We start from the raw sequence: 17,010 nt of genomic DNA, 5'->3' as shown, positions 1-17,010 counted from the left end.
TTTTTGAGACAGGGTCTCCCTGTAGCCCCAGCTGTCCTAGAACTCACTATGTAGACCAGGCTGGCCTTGAACTCACAGAGATCCACCTGCCTCTGCCTCCCAAGTGCTGGGATTAAAGGCGTGCGCCACCATACCTGGCAATTGTTATATATTTTTTGTCACTTTTTTTTTTTCTAGCAGTATCCTTCTGTTTTGCTCTTTCAGGAATTTGACATTTTCTAACAGTCTTGCTCATTGGTCTTGTGGAATGTCCAGAACTTTGGGTTTCTTTCTCTTATTGTTTCTATGTGATTCGGTGTTAGTTAAGCATAGTTCCCTAAACACACTCCTTGTAGGCGAGCCGGCCCGCAGGCTTTGGGCTGAATATCTTGCTTCCACCTCCCATCTCAATCCAGCAGTGCTGTGATTACGCGAGTGCCACTGCATCCAGCTTTTATGTGGGTTCTAGAGACTGAACTCCAGGCATCAGGCTTGTGAGCAAGTGCTTTTACTTGCAGAGTCATCTCCCCAGCTCCACGGGTTAAATATTTTGATAAAGGTTCTGCCTTGGTGCTCTGGTTGTGGCTCTGCCGAATTCCTTCAGATGGTACTCAGTGTCCTGCAGTCCCATCACTGGCAACGCTAATTCAGACACCTGGCTGAGGTACCATGCCCCAGGCAGAGTGCTCATTCCGGTCTTGTGACAGCAGCAATCACAAACGTTTTCCTAGCACTGCTTCCAGCTGTGCAGCCTGTCTTCTCCCATGGTGGCCAGGGGAGTGCTCCAAATGTCAGCTGATGCCTTCACTGAAAATCCTCAGTGGAATTTTTTTTTTCGGCTATAAAGAATGAACTTATTTGGCTTGCAGGAAAATGGATGCTAAAGTCAGTCTCAGAAAGACAAATACTATATTTTTCTTCATTTGAGATTCTTAGATTTTTATAGTCACATAAAATCACGTATCTCTATATAGCATAAAAGTAAAAAAATAAGTTTTCCAGGGAAACAAAGTAGAAAGACAAGACTGGAGGGACAAGGAAAGAGAGGGTAGAGGGACACAGGGGACATATTCAATGTCTATCTGTACAAAATTGAAAAAATAAATAAGTAAAGGAATGGTTTTACAGTTAAAAACAAAAAGAAATAAACAAAGCCCTCCACTGGCTCCCCGTCTTGCCCAGAAAAACTTCTGGACCTTGTGGCATGACCTTCCCAGGCCTGGGCAATATGGCCCTTCCTACTTCTGACCTACTTGTGCACTGTGCCCCAGTCACTGAGTTGTCCTCCATGTTTTTGGAGACCTCGAACTTCTCTTTCAGTTCTTCCTGGCCTCAGTGCTGTGGAATGGATGGTTCCCTCTTACTTCTCAGATCTGTGGTCACATGACACAGTTCCATCCCTGTCTGATTGCCCTATTGTTTACTTTTTCTATAAAGTGCCAACCATCCACTGAGATGATGCATTTATTCATTTGCTTAGTAAATGATTGCTTGCCCCATCATAAGGGCTCACAAGACCCACAAAAAGACCAGCACTTGGGTGGCATTGCTTGTGGCTGCCTCACCATCCAGGACTGTCTGACCCACAGTAAACACCCAAGCAATGCTTGCAAATGAACGAAGTCAACTCAGTATCATACTAGGCAGTGCTTTAGAGTACCAGATGGAAAAATAAAGAAGATATGGTTTCTGTTCCTGAGTGGCTGCTGTTTTAGAACCCAGGATAGTAAGGGAGGAGGGGAGGCTGAGTGCTCTTCTCTGAGGAAGGGAAATTTTTGTGTATGGTGACTGTAGAACCATATTTGCAGAACAGCATTGGAACAGTGTTCTGAGTGACAGAAGACCCAAATCCATGTCCTACCATATGACCTCAGACCGGGCACTTAGCTTTCTGAACCTGACTTGTTTCCTTTGTAAAATAAAGGGTCTAGGCTGGATAAACCTTCTTTCATCACAATATTCCTGAGGCCAAGGTCTACTCGTGTGTGTGTGTGTGTGTGTGCGTGTGTGTGTGTGTGTGTGTGTGTGTATGTGTTGTACAAGCATGTGAGTATGCACAGCTGCAGAGGCCGGAGGACATTTGGTGCCTTGCTCTATCATTCTCTACATTATTCATTTGAGATCGGGGTCTCTCACTGAACCTGGAGGTAGGCTGTTAGCCAGAAAGCTCCAGCAATCCTCCTGTCTCCACCTTCCACAGCTCTGGTGGTCATGCCCAGCTTTTTACAAGGGTGCTGGGATCCAAACTAAGGTCGTCAAGCTTGCACAGTAAGCACTCTTACCCACTGAGCCATCTCCTGAGCATCTCTCTACTCACCCCACCATCTGCTCTGGTGGGATAGTGGCATACCTCTTAATCTTTTGAGCCTCTCTAAAGTCATCTGTAAATGGGCTAATAACATCCATCTCATGAATCTCTGTGTCCAGACTCAGCCAATTGCACAATATCCTCTTCAAATACAAGAAGTTATTTGTATTCAGGGCCAGTTCTTCCCAAACAAAGAAACTGCAGATGCTTTTGTCTTCAGGACTTTCTTTCTGAAGCTGGTCCAGCAAGAAAAACTCACTTTTTTTTTTCTAGACTGCTTTCCTGAAAGTCTTGTCTTGAGCTGAAGGTTCATAAAAATTGAGATGGCAGAAGCTCTGGCATTCAGTTAGAGGCTCCAGGGCTTGGCAGTGGCTACAGAAATGAAGACCAATAACACAATTTGCAATCGATGCTTTTGGTACTCTCCAAGTCTGCAGCTCTGCCTGGAGATGTCACTCATCACCATGACAAGCACATTGCATATGCTCCCTGCTGCTCACCACCTGTGGGGTGAGCAGGCATCAGGGGCCTATGGAAGGAGCTCAAAGGACACACCTGGGAGGCTGGGTAAGTGTAGGAGGGTCTGGATGGGGAACAGAGTGGAACTTTGCCTTCTTCTTTTATTGAGACATAGTTCACATACCAGAAAAATCTGTCTTTTCAAAGTCCACAATTCAATAATTTTTTTCTTTGGTCTTTTTGGGACAGGGTCTCCCTGTAGACCCAGCTGGCCTGGCCCTCACTATGTAGACCAAGATGGCCTCCATGTAACAGAGAGCCACCTGCTGCTGCCTCCAGAGTGCTGGGACTAAAGGCGTGTGCCATCATGCCTGGCCACAACTCAGTGGTTTTAATCTATTTGAAGTTGAACATTCATCACCATAATTTTCCTGGAGAACATTTTCACTACCTCAGGTACTTGCAAGCAGCCATACCCGTATACATCAGCTCTCCAAAGACCTGGACATTTCATGAAATGGAATCAGATTTTGTCATTTTCTGGCTGGCTTCTTTTGCATAGTATATTTTCTAGATTCATGATTGTTAGAACATGTATTAGAGCATTCTTTTAAGGAAGAATAATAGACCATATTATTTGTCCATTCGACCATCAATAGACACTGGTTGCTCTTCCAGAGGACTCAGGTTTGGTCCCCACCACCCACATACTGGCTGACAACCATCTGTGACTCCAGTTCCAGGGGATATGATGCCCGCCTTTGACCCACCTCTGGGCATTGCATATATGTGGTTTACTTACATACATTCAGGCAAAACACTCATACACATAATTTTTTTTTAAAAGTCTCTTGCCTTACAAGCCTAAATTCAATCCTTGGAATCCCTGTAAAGGTGGAAGGAGAGAGAATTAACTCCATAAAGTTGTCCTTTGACCTCAATGTGCATGCTGTGGGCAGGCACTCCCCCCAACAATCACATGCATACAGTAATATATAATAAAGGCAAACTGATCTGTTTGGTTACCTGATATTCTCAGCTAGTGTTTGCTCTGGGGCTGAGGCTGAGTCTGCTCTCCTTAGCTCAGAAGGAAGAAGTCCATGTCGTCATGGACAAAATTTGGGAGTGTTGTGGTGCAGGTCTAAGGAATTGTTTGCCTTTGGACCAGTTTTGAGGATTTTCCCATACTCTCCCATGATTGGAATTAGTTCTTCTCAGGCAGCACTGGGAATAGGGGATAGGGGTCTGTGAGCCCACTGTGCCCTTAGCCTGTGAAGGCAATACAGACATGTGGTGACCTCTTGCATGTGAGAAGTGAAGTTTGTGATAAGAGGATAGCCAGCACATGTAGGTATTGAAGACAGGAGAGAAAGACGAACAGCAGCACATCAAGGGAGGGATGGGAGAGAGAAGGCAGCGAGGAATGGAGGCTGGGAAGCTGTCCTGGAAGGGGCGTGGTTCCAGACCTGTGTCGGCAAGCACAGCCATCTGCTCTGGAAATCCTCTTGCTTGCTCCTTGGTATACCTCAAGGACCCGAGTCCAAGCTCTTATTCAAGATCCTGAATTTCATGACTTTGATTGATTCCTGGTGATAATTCTGGGTTCAATTTTGTTTCTAGTGTCTGCTATCTTCAATGACTCTTCCCTCAACAAGGGCCAGAGAGGATCCAGGTTTCTCCTTGAGCAAGTAGGACTCACGACAGCATCTTGTGATTAGACATCAGTGTGGATGTGCCATGATGGCAGGCATAGTCCTCGGATGTGTACTGTGCAATGCTGTATCCTTGGCTCCAGCTTGCATCCTGTATCTGGTCTCTGTATCTCTTCAGTGTCTATCTCTGAGCATGGGAGGGTCCAGAAAGTGGGGCCAGCCAGCCTTGTCCATCCCTGCCATCAGAGAACAATTTTAAGCACTTTTAATCACAAGCTGGAGATACCTGTTTTGTAAATGAAATATAGCTTGTTCAACTCTAAGTCAACAAATCAGAGAACTAAAGGGGTTGTTAAGATCTTGCAGTATTGGAGACAGGCTCTCCTACTATGAAAAGTGAAAAAGACTACTAATAGGATTAGATGTTAGACTTGAGTTCCTTTCTCAGAGCAAGAGGATGTTCTCTGGATCACAAAAAATAAATGCTCATTTGTCCTTAATCTATTCAGTACAAGGGATGTAAGGGAAGAGGCTGGTAGTTGTTGGGATAGGGGATTTGCTGAACTTTCTGAGGCTCTGGCTTTCCAACGTTGTTCCTACCACAACTGACTGGAAAAACCATTGCAGCTAGTGATGAAACAGAGGGGCTCTCCTGCCTGCTCAGTGGTGTGGACTGGCGGGAAAGGTGGCAGGCCTGGATGGGCAGATGGGTCTGGGTGTGTCTAAATAGGGGAGCTCTACTAGCATTGATTACTACCATCATGTGCCAGGAACTGTGTCAATCATTTCAAATGCCTGATTTCATTTTGGTTCTCCTGGAAACTTCTACTAGCATTGATTACTACCATCATGTGCCAGGAACTGTGTCAATCATTTTGGTTCTCCTGGAAACCTTGTGGGATATTTTTACAAACAAGGAAACAGAGATTCAAAGAGTTAACTACGTTGCCTAAAAACACATAACTGAGATTCAGACACATTTCCTGCTTTGGAATTAATTCTACAACTGGTATCTTTGTTTATTGCCTGACTGTTCTGTATTGCGTGGCTGGAAGTGGGTGGCTGGAAGGGGTACTGTCTAGCAATTTTCTGATAGGGAAGAGTGAAGTTGGACTTGGTTTGGAGAGGATAGATTTAAGAAGAACAACTGAGGGTATAGGGCTAACCTTAGTGGTGGAAACAGGAGGAGCCACAGGAGGTCTGGTCCTTCTGACCAGTGATGAGGAATACACTTTAGTGGAAGAAAACTGGACTTGATGTCAGAGCACCAGCAAGAAGGACTCAGAGCTGAGCTTCCTCCTTAGTGAAGGATGAGAAACTGAGGCAGCAGCTTGTGTGAATGTACTCGTCAGAGCACAGGACTTATTAAAGCTGGGATTCATGGTTCCATGAGAGGCCAGGTTAGCCTTGGCTCCCCAGATGCTGGGTCTGTGACTTATTCCGGACAATATCTGGTTATCCTGATAACACAAGACGGGGATGAATATTGATGTCAGGGCTTGTTTTCTTCCTGGCGCCTTGAGGTCTAGAATTCCTGACCTTTTGCGAGCTCTTCAGAGCCTGCCTCTGGTCTTCGGTCATAATGATGCTTACCCTCTCTTCTCTGTGAGGTCCAAAGTCAGATTGTGAACTTGGATGCAAACAAATGATTAGAGACTATATTATTTATTTTCTTGTTGCTGTGCCAAATATCTGCTAAGAAACAATTAAAGGGAGGAAGGGCTTATTTTGTTTCACGGTTTGAATGTACAGTTCTTCATGGCAGGGAAGTCATAGCCAGGTGAATGATACTTGGGTATGGCAGTGGGACATGAGATAGTTGGTTGCTCACACCCCTGAAGACCAGGAAGCAGAGACTAGACAGGGTGCAAAGCCAGGGATACCCAAGGCCCAACCCCAGTGACCCACTTCTTCTAGCAAGGCTCTACCTCCTGAACATTCTACAACCTCCCAAAACAGTGACACCAGCTGGAGACCAGGTGTGCAAACACACAAGCTTATGGGGGACATTTCACATGCAAACTGTAACAGATTGAACTGGCTATGACTCATACTTATTGTGTAACCTTGGGTAACTCATTCTTTTGTCTTAAAAATAATCTAGAGGCTTACTATTTAGGCTGATTCTAATATGCATATGGAAAAACAAAACAAATGAACTGGCTAAAAAACAGTCTTGCAGAAATAAAACACACACACACACACACACACACACACACACACACACACATGACTTAGAAGATGCCCTCATCTTGATTTTTGGATTTACTGCAAAACTACAGTAATCCAGGTAGCATGGTATTGGAGAAAGGGTAGACATGTAGATCAATTCCCTCGAATACAGTCCAGAAATAGACTCACATATGTTTGGTCAATTGGTTTTTGACACAATATGAAGACAGTTTGAAGGAGCAAGCATAGTCCTTTCAACAGCTGGATAGCTATAATGTAGGAAAAAGAACCTTGAATTGTGCCTTGCACCCTGTACAAAAAGTTGGACTTCACGTAAGATTTAGAACTATAAAACTATTAGAAGAAAACATAGAAGAAAATCTTTGTGACCTTGAGTTAGGCAAAGGTTTCTTCAATAGGTCCCCCAAAATGTTATCCATAAAAGAATTAAAAGGGCAATTTGGACTTCATTAGAATAAAAAGGTCTGCTCGTCCAAAGACACTGTTGCGGAAGTATAAAGACAAGAGTCTGAGAGAAACACTGGCCAAACACTCCTAATGAAGGACTGGTATCCTGTTAACTGTGTGAATTGAGATCTTGAGTGTAGGACTCTCACAGCTCAATAATAAGAGGGAAAATAATCCGTTTTTAAAAAAACAGATGAAGGACTTGAGAAGACACTTCACCATAGAAAATAACGGGATAAAAAGTAGTACATGAAAACACGCTCAGCACCAGCAGTCATTAGGGAAATGCATATTTAAACCACAGTCACATAACAGTTTATGGTTATTAAATGATTGACCACTCCCTCCCCACAATCTGACAATATCACTATTGGCTAGGATGTGGAGCTGGAGTGCCCAAACACTGCTGTTAGGATTGTAACGTGGCACTGGTACTTTTAAAAACAGTTTGGCAGTCTGTTACAAAGATAAAAACACTTATTTTACAACCCACCAATCCTACAGCTAGGTATTTACTCAAGAGACAGAAAATATACATCTACACCAAAACCAGTATGGGAATGTTACAGTGATAATCACCCTTAGCTGGAAACATCTCAGCTATATATTCACTGGTGAGCGTATAAAAATTTTGTGAATTCATACATTGGAAATATACTCCTCTATAGACAAGAAGAAAGTTTTGATACACAATAGCCTGGCGCATCACAAGTGTGGCACTAGTGAAAGACGGCAAAGTAGGAAGGCTGTGTGATGTGTGAGTGCACTCACGTGGTGATCTAGAAAAGGCAAATCTATGAAAATGGAAAACAGACTGACAGCTGCAAGGGGCTTTGTGTGTACTGGGGATTGGTTTCAAAGGGCATCAAGGCCCTCTTTGGGATATAGATGTGTCCTACATCTTGATTATGGTTGCTGTTACACAACTGTGTGCTTTTGCCAAAATTTGTATACATTGAAATTGCAGTTCTTTTTTTTTTAAAAAATGATTTTTATTTTATGTGTATGCATGTATTGCCTGCATGTAGGTAAGTGCACCTGTGTCATGCAATGCCCGTGGAGGTCAGAAGAGGCTGTTGGATCCCCTAGGACTGGAGTTACAGATAGTTGTTAGTTGCCATGTGGGTGTTGGGATTGGAACCCAGGTGTTCTGCAAGAACAACCCGTGTTCTTAACTGCTGAGCCATCTCTCCAGCCCCGAAATTGTAGTTCTTATAGGTCAAAAACAGCTGCTATTTCATGTGGTCTAACCTATGTCTGTCACACCAGAGTGATGTAAGTGGCAAGGCTCAAGTGCATTGAAGCAGATGAAAGCGCTTTGTAGTCCACAGAGGAAGAAGAGTGACACACTGGTGGGACCATCACTGTGAGGGAAGCTTCTGTTCAGCACAGTGAGAAGTGAGCACTGCTCTGGGCTCTAATTTCCCCTGAATGGAGCCAGCTCATGCAAACACATCTTCCAGTCCTTCCTCCTAAATTAGGTCCCTCTCTGGGCAGTGACTGGCCTCATAAGTGTATTCTGAGCAGCACCATTCCCTCTGGACTCCAGGCTTCACATCTCAGTGCCCTTTTGTCTGACTGCCACCTCAGCCGCCAGTGGCATCCTGTAGACATTTCCTCTGAGCTGACAAGTAAAATGCCAATAATTCTCTGTCAGGCTGAAGCTGCTCTTGCTGAATGGTCATTTCAAAGGGGCAAAGAACAGAAGCTGTCCTAAAGCTCCCCTTGACAGGAGAGATTTAAAAACATGGACGGGTATTATTGGCTGGACAGTTACTGGGTGAACACTCAATGGCCTGTGTTACATGGCTGCTGATAACTCTCTGATGTCTTCATGCTTTACCTTCTAGTGGGTTTGATTTTTCCCTTGCAGAGAGAGTCTGTGTCAAGAACGCGCTCCTTTCACGATGGTAGGTGGCTTCACAGAGCACACGTTTGTCTTCAGAAAAATAGGTCTACTTTTGAGCCACTTTCTTCAATACTCCTCCCAAAAAGAAAGGAAGAAAGAGAAGTCCTTTTATCACACTCGCTTGAAGGCCCTTCACTTAGAGCTCGAGCCAGCTAGTTGTACTACACTCTGACTCTGTCAGCCTAGGCTGGCTTGAGCGTTGCTGGCAGAGACTTCATCTAAAGAGGAGACACCAGAAAGGAAACGTTCCCTATCTTTCAGGAAACTTCCCCTCTTGACCCATGGAATCATGAGAAAAGTAAGACCCCAGGACATAGAAGGAAATCCCTATTTCCAAAGAGCATTTGTTTTTATCAGATTTTGAAGAGAAATGGGGAAAGAGAAGGCATTTGATCATTGCTTTCACTAATTTCCTACAGGGGCCCTAGGACTTGAATGGATATCCTATAGTTCTTATCCTACTAACTTGGAACTTTCTTGAAGCTTTTTTATTTCTGTATTCGCAGCATGTAGCATATACTTGGAACGTGATAGGGAGAAGGAAGAAACTATTACCAAGTATCTACTATATATGTAGCCCTTAGAGGGCTGAACAAACTTAGGTGTTCATAAATAATAGTACATTGACTAGTTATTGTAAGAATAATGCTGTATATAACAAACCACCTCACAACTCAGTAGATCAAAAAGCCTCAAATATTTATAATTATTTATATCATCGGTTTTGTCTGATCTAAGTTGAGCTGGGCTGGGCATGGTTGGATGGTTCTTCTCAGGGTCGGGTCTGGGAGTTAGCTGGGATGGCTCTGTTGTAGAATCTAGTAGTTGAGTGGCTTCGCTCCATGTGTCCCCTATCCTCCTCCTGCCCAGGCATGCTCCTCTTTTGGCTATGACAGAGAAGCACTTAAGGTCTCTTGTGGCTTGTACTAGAAACTGGTACACGTCAGCTCTCCACCGTTCCATTGGTCAAAGCAAGCTACATGGTCAAGCGTGATATATGGCAAAGCATGAATGAGAAATGAAGATTAGATTGATGGTGCATTCCACAACATTATGTTTAATCCTGACAACATCCCTATGTGCTAAAGATGAGCTTATTCCTCATTTCATTGAGAAACCCAAGTTCAGGGGGTCCGATCCAGGCTTCAAAGTCCACCCCTTTTCCAAAACATCATGCTTTCTGTGGTGCCTCCTGGTATTCAACAAATACATGTTGTATAAAAACTAATGAATGAAAAGCTACATATCCAACTGAAAGTGAAAAATACTCAACCAAGGTCTCTTTCCCCATATTACACTCTGGTTTGTCTAAGGTATTTTATTGATGATACTCTGGTTCTGTGTCATGCCCATATCCTGGTATTAGTCAGTGTTTCACACTGTTCTTTTTAGAGCAATCAGTCAAGAAAGCACACATACAGGCCCCGCCCCCATGGGAGGGCACCTCATCGACTTCCATTAGTCAAAGCAACCCTTTAATTCTTGAAGACCATGTGTTTTTGTTTGCTTTTCTGTTGCTGTGATAAAAGCAAATTTGGGGGGAGGCAGGGAGGCTTTAGTTGGCTTACAAGTTACAGTCCAACATCAAGTGAAGTCAGGGTAGAAACTCAAAGCAGGAACCTGAAGGCAGGGACTGAAGCAGAGGTGGAGGTATTGAATACTGCTCACTGGCTTGCTTCTGGCTTGAAAACTACCTTTGTTTTACAGTCCAAGCCCACTTGCCCAGAGTGGGCTAGGCCTTCGTACACCAATTAACAATTAATAAACTGCCCCACGGATATGCCCACAGGCCATTCTGATGGAGGAAATGCCTCAGTTGAGGTTTTTTCTGCCCAGATGATGCTAGTTTGTGTCAAGCAGACAAAAAATAACCAGTACACCCTGGTAGAGCGACTTCAAACCTGCTCTGGGTGAATTTCTTCATCACAATGGACTGTACTACCATTAAGAATTCTGTCCTTATAGAATAGCTGACAACTGACCCAGGATGGTCTTATAAATAAATGATTAGACTGTGTTTGACTCGGTTTGAGTGTGGACAGATGGTGAGGTATGAACAAGGAGGGAGGGCCATATCCTGGTACCCTCAGGATGTAGTTGTAATGAGTTGGGATCTAAGGAGATTTCAGAGAAGCTGCAGGCAAGGTCGGGGGATTCAGGGAGCCATGTTCTCTAAAGCAGGAGGGAGCTCTGTGCAGTGGCCCACAGGAATCTGTTCTGCTAGACACAGACATTGAGTTTCTCTTGTCAGCACAGTTGTTTCTCTGCCTACATAGAGTCACAGAAGGCTCTGCTCAGTGTGGGATCCCACAGAAAAGTGATGGAGACAAACAGTCCACATAGCAGGGCTTAGAGCTCAAATCTCAGAAACATCTTGGTGTCAGGGGATAGAGAGCCCTCATTTGTCTTGAAACTTATACTGTATGCCACTTCAGCCATTGCCAAAATTTGAACAGTTACCTCTGATATTGGGATAAGATAGCCCCAGGCAGACCAATGTGTCCCACCGTGCCATCCCTCCCATCACTTCTGAATTCCTGTGAATTTTATTCCCTGTGATATTTCTGTAGCCACTCAGTCATACCATCTTACTCACTGGGGTCAGTGGTGGTGGCATCTTTCAGATGCTTTACTGGGGAGGGATGAATTCTGGTTTGGGGAAAATTTCTGAGCAACTTCCAAAATGTAGGTGGTCATCTTTAGATACACATTCCTCACAGCTTCTGTAAGAGTCTCCCAGAGGGTGAGAGTGAAATTGGTTTTCTGGTGACCTCCCTCTTTCTGCATAGGTCCGATACAATCACTCACTGGCACTCAGTTTTTTGTCAGAAGGGTAAACATGAGTTTATTCCATTTCTGACGTCCTGTGACTTAGGAGTCAGTTAACTGAATCGAGGGAAGGAAATTAGAAGGAAAGATGAAAAAACACTTTTTGAACATGGCCCAGGTATTTTACAGTCACCACTGTGATCCCACTTTATTTTTTCCATAAAACTTTCAGGCTTGGGGTTGGTACTTTGGTGCCCATTTTACAGATGAGCAAGCTAAGACTTAGGTCACACATTTTGAGCTGGTCAGTCACCTGGTAAAAAACAAAACAGGGGTCCAAATCCAAGCCTTTACAAATGCCTGCCTGGCCCATGTTTGCTTCTCTCTAAAGAACATCTTCCCTCCTGGCCACCCTGCCCTGACAATGTATTTCTCCCCTATATCCTTGAACCAACATTGCATAGCTGTGTCTCCTTTGCAGTAAATTGTCTTGGTTTCCCCTCTATTCGTTTATGCTTTTCAGCATCCAAATCCCCAGATTTTCTGTGGAGTTCGATTTGGCCTTGGAGTAGAAGAAAAATCATTATTCTTTATGGTAGGGGGTCAAAGGATTCCCTAAACTAGTATCTTTCTAGACCCCAAAAGTGTTCCTTCAGTGGCTCCCAGCCTTCATCAGCCAAAGCAAAATGATATTAAGCAGCTCAGCAGGGCCACACACAGCAATTCAAACAACTGAGCACTTGACCTTGGAGTGCTTCTCACCTGGGCATCATGGGTCCTAATGTACAGGTATATGAACAATTGAACCAAAAGCCACACAAACACAGTGAATCAGATAGTCATACCCTGCTCAGGTGAAAGAGTGAACAGTATGGAGTCAGTTCTTGAGGCAAAGCCCCAAAGCTGGCCGTTCATCCAACTTTCTCTCTCAGGGAATAACAAGACAGAAGGGGATGATCTCATGAGAAAGCACATACTTATCTGCCTTTGCAAGCTAGCCTTCAGCCTGGCTTATTTTTCTATATAATTCATATGCGAAATCTGTCCCTATCTGTTCTCATTTCAGCTTTTTCCAAATAACAGTGTCCAGATATTTGATTCCTGAGCCAACTGTTTGTGAGTGACAAAATGGCTTCTACAGTTTCTAGTCCTTCCACCGGGGTCACCACTGAGGCCGGCACCCCGTGTTCGGTTGTCTCAGTGGGGATCCATATACTCCTCTTCCTTCTGTTCCTGTTTCTTGCTCCACACAGCTTCTATGTTTTTCATCTTCAGTGTAAGACTTGTGCTGGGGGAAGGCTCATGTTGCTATATAAATAGCAGGGAGCCACTGAGGCTCGTGAGGATGGGACTGACTCTACCCATAGGGAAAAGAAGGATGTGGTGATTAGGGGGTGAGGTGTAGCAAGGGATTGAAATGGGGGAAATCATTTAAGACACATGCTGGGAATGGAAAGGAGGGAGTTGCATTCCAGAATACTCTTCTGGGGTTCCTAAACTCCCAGGTGTTAGAAGGGAATCCTGGTATTTACATAAAGGATATCATCTGATTTTAGCTCTTGTATAAAGCTACCAGCTGCTTTGGAAATCCACAGGTAAGAAAGAGGTGGATAATTCTGGGCTGTGATGTGGGGAATGGCTAGCTTTGTACGCAGTATTGTAGAAGTTCCAGGAAAGAAGATTGGACTCAGCAAAGGAAAAAGAGTTCTTAAAAATTTCTTTTTCCTTTTTCTTTTTTTGTTTTTGAGTTCTTATAAATTAAAGAGATATCTCAGCGTTAGATTAAGAAAGTGGGACAAGGAGGGATGATCAAGAGAGGCTATGTGTTTCTGTGTACAGAGAATCCATCCAATTGCTATTTTAGTTGAGAAAGAAATGACCTCTTAAGAAAGAAAATATTTTGCTTGATAAAGAAAGTGAGATGTAGAAGGCCTTAGTGAGAGTCAAGATACAAATTTTCTCCACATTATGAATGGGAGAGAGATGCAGAGAGAAAGCAGGAGAGGAGGGAGAGTGTTCAGCATTTGGTGGGATTCAGGGCTTTTAAGATTGGGGACCATGTCACTCAGTTGCAAATGATTGGCATTTCTGTGGCATGAAGGAATTTACATTTTCTTTTCTCAATACCTTTCCAACATTCCAATGGGAGGGTTCTGAAGAACAAACAACATAACGCAATCATCCAACACAGAAACCACATATGTGCTGGGTCCCATGCCAAAGTTTGATGTTGGGGACAGGGGAGCTGTGTCAGGGTTCGTGGTTAAATGATATTTCCAGGGACTTAAATCTTGGTTGGGGGGGGCATCCCAAGAACACAAACTTTTCAGGGATGTGAAGAAATCTTAGGAGAGAATCCTGGGTTTTCACAGTCAAGCAGTGATGTTCTCACTGGTCATATTTGGTCCATAACTGTGGAAAGTTGCTAGGGACTGGCTGAGTTACATATCCCAATTTCTGTTTGCTTCTGAGCTCTGACTAACTTGAATACAGTGTTCTAATGTGGAATGGCCATTACTAAGGCAAGAATCTCTCACCAGCTCAGATCTGGTTTGGGAATCCCTAGACCACTAAGGGAAGCCTGGGTTCTGGGATTGATTTTGGTTAGTAGGTGTCAGATGACCACAGTGGCATCAGGCTAGAGCCAGTGTAAAATACTGCCTTCCAGCTGCAGTCAGGATGCTTTTCTTAAGAGTCTTCCTAACAACCTCTCTCTAAAGTGCATCAGTGCCCAACTCAGTGCTTCTCAAACTTTAACATGAACTAGAGCTGCCTGGGTGGCTTGTTAAAACTACCTGCTGAGCTGTGTCCTCAGAGGTCTAGGAACAGAGCCTGAAAATTTGCATCTTAACCAAATACCAGGTGCTGCTGCTGCTGCTGCTAGCTTTGGAGTCATACTCTGAGGACCACTGATGTAGACCAGTGCTTTGCAAGCTTTGATGTGTCTAGGAAGACTGTTAAAATGTAGGTTTTGAATCAGTAGGTGTGAGATGGGACTGAGAATCTGTCTTTTGACCAGCTCCCAGGAGATGCTGTTCTTATAAGCATCATGTCACCGTTAGGTACCATTGTCGGACATCATGCTGCCTTGAATCTCTGACTGGTTGCAGGTGACGTGTTTCTACTCTTTCGGATTGCGCCATCCCAGTTGCTATTCTCAAGGCTTTGTAAAGGCCTGGTTATCTCTTGTCTGTGTGTCTGTGGTTCCCTGTTCAGTGCAACTCACTCCATATCCCTTTTAGAAGCTGAGCTGCCCAATCAGCTGCGGGAACACCTGTTCATCCCCACAGTGGTATTGTGGGGACAGTTAAGCCTCATTAGGCTCGGGTTCTTTTTGGCTGTTGGACATTCCACTCTCTTGTTCCCTGGGGCCTGCTGTACTTGCTCCATTCTGGCAGAGGCTGCCTGAATGCCAGCTGTTCTCTTGCCCTTGAAACCAGGCCTGGTCAGTTTCTCTTCTGGCTTCCCTGTTGTCCCTGGCCACTCCCCAATGACTCATACTGCAAAAAATGAACCTGTGATAACCTGGGCTTGCAGCTGCTCTGAAGAAAGGGCAGGAGGAACTCAGGCATGGTTTGAAATATGGAGGAACTGAAAGGATAGGGCCAACAGGGGAACTGAAAAAGGAGCCCGTGTTATTCTAGGCCTTATGAGAGGCCTATTATTTGCAGGATTGATATATAAAAGAAATAGTCAATAGGAAGCACAAGGGAATGAGGGTGAGTTTTTGGTGGGGTGGGATAGTAGAAAGGGGAATGGGTGGGGTTCCAGAGTTCTGGTGGGGTTATAGCCTTTTTCCTGATATGCACTGTGGTGTTCTCATTCATAAGAGAAAGTTGGATGGTTCCACCTTTGAAATGATTAGAGGATTAGTGGGGAAGGATAGGTGAGCTCTCAGGTTGTGGAACTGGCTCTGGATTCACCTTCCTGCTCCAAGGCTGGAGGTGCTGGGCACATCACCGTGTCTCTGCTGGGCATATCACTGTGTCACTTTCTTCCTCACCAGTGAGGGTTAAATGTAATTAAAATAGAATAAGCTAAAACAACTGCTGGTGGGTAGTGGGCACTCAGGAATCTTCAAAGGCCAATATTATGACAGTCATTAGAAATGTTAAGTTCCTACTCTTTCTACAGTGCTCCATTTAGTGGAGTTAGACATAAATGATGGAAAGTATTCCTTTTTTTTTCCTTATAAGAAATCACTTTAGCTGGAGAGATGGTGCAATGGTTAAGAGTATTAGCTGCTCTTGCAGAAGACCCGGGTTTTAATCCCAGCACCCACAAGGCAGCTGACAACCATCTGTAATTTCACTTCCAGGGGATCTGATGTCTTTCCTGTCCTCTGTGGGCATTACGTGACACAGGTACACTTATATACATGCAAGCATAACATTCAGATGCATTAAAAAAAAAAAGAAATCACTTTAATTCTGTGCTGTGCATACTTGCCCCTTAGGGCAAGTGTTCATTCAACTTGGCCTGTAAGAAAATGTGTCCCAAAGTCTTGGCACAAGAAGTCAACAACAATCAGAGCAACTTGCCATACTTGGCAAGTTTTAGGGAATTATTTAGTACTAAATAGTTGGGGAACTGAGGCATAACTGACTCCACGGCTCCCATGGGCTCTGTAAATTGGAGAACCAAATAGGTACTGCAGGGTGAAATGACTGTGCCTTTTCTTGGTCTGAAAATTATTGTCGTGGGATAATGAACATATTGGCTGCTCATTAAATCATTCCTGATTGAAAGAAGAATGCTCTAGAAACTTACTAGTCCTGTTCCCTGAAGATCATAACACATCCTAGATACAATGGACACATTTGCAGTGCATCTACAGGCTGGTGTTTTGTTTCTGGAGTTGCCATTTGGGGCTGCAGGAAGATGGTTGGGGTTTGGTTGCAGCAGCAGAAATGGACTCTAGCAAAGCTCACAGAGGAGACCAGTGGAAGGAAGGTGGTACACACTGGAAATGTCAGCACTCTGGAAGCAGAGGCAGGAGCATTGACTTATGTTTAAGGTCAGCCTGGACCTCATAGTGAGTTCTAGGCCAGCCTGGGTTACATAATGAGAGCTCATCTCGAAAAACAAGCAATGAAAACAGAAAACAAAAACCTGTATATTATATAATAATACACCTGGCCTGTAGCAAGGAAGAATATAAGAGGTAAGAATTAATTATATTGTATTCTTTTTTAAAATTATTTATTTAATAACTACATACTTAGAAGAAGCATTTCATTACAACAGCATTGACATATTCAATAACAATTTCCAGAGCTAAGATGCATCTCTTT

This window comes from Nannospalax galili, unplaced genomic scaffold, assembly GCF_000622305.1.
Source record: "Nannospalax galili isolate Female #2095 unplaced genomic scaffold, S.galili_v1.0 scaffold63, whole genome shotgun sequence".
Classification (NCBI taxonomy): Eukaryota; Metazoa; Chordata; class Mammalia; order Rodentia; family Spalacidae; genus Nannospalax; species Nannospalax galili.
This window is presented reverse-complemented; position numbering follows the sequence as displayed.